Source organism: Corvus brachyrhynchos, unplaced genomic scaffold (assembly GCF_000691975.1).
Source record: "Corvus brachyrhynchos isolate BGI_N302 unplaced genomic scaffold, ASM69197v1 scaffold97, whole genome shotgun sequence".
In the NCBI taxonomy this organism is placed as follows: domain Eukaryota; kingdom Metazoa; phylum Chordata; class Aves; order Passeriformes; family Corvidae; genus Corvus; species Corvus brachyrhynchos.
Genome location: NW_008239758.1, coordinates 5,585,548 through 5,585,926, shown reverse-complemented (window position 1 = coordinate 5,585,926; position 379 = coordinate 5,585,548). Strand labels below are relative to the sequence as shown.

Below are 379 nucleotides of genomic sequence, written 5' to 3'. Positions count from 1 at the left end.
CGGGGTTTGGCCTGCCGTCCTTTTGATCTAAAGGCTCAAAATAAAACTGCAAGGGAAGTGGTGTTCATGACTGGGAAGATGATCATGCTTCAAACCTTAGTGCTGTTCAGGGAGCATAACTGTTCTTGCAGTGTTTTTAAAGCAGTAAGATTGTTTTTATACATTTTGATTACATTCTGATTTGAATAATCAGATGCTGACAGTTTTAACAGCAGTTTACTTCCAGCCCTTTGCTCTAGCACTATTTCTAGTACTATTTCTGTTGAAAAAATTATCATATTCTCCATGAGAGACAGTTGTGTTTCATCAGTGATTCCTCCTGTGATACGTTACTGTTCAAAGCTCTTTCAAGTTCTAGAAGTGTTTTTTGGTTTTTTTT

At 36.9% G+C, this 379-nt stretch overlaps 2 protein-coding genes across 2 annotated transcripts in view; one reads left to right on the top strand and one right to left on the bottom strand.

Annotated features, from left to right (window-relative positions):
• The window catches only part of MRPL46 (mitochondrial ribosomal protein L46), a 19,699-nt gene that overhangs the window by 3,105 nt on the left and 16,215 nt on the right, over positions 1–379 (bottom strand). The gene's annotated exons all lie outside the window — the stretch shown is intronic.
• The window catches only part of MRPS11 (mitochondrial ribosomal protein S11), a 3,411-nt gene that overhangs the window by 387 nt on the left and 2,645 nt on the right, over positions 1–379 (top strand). The gene's annotated exons all lie outside the window — the stretch shown is intronic.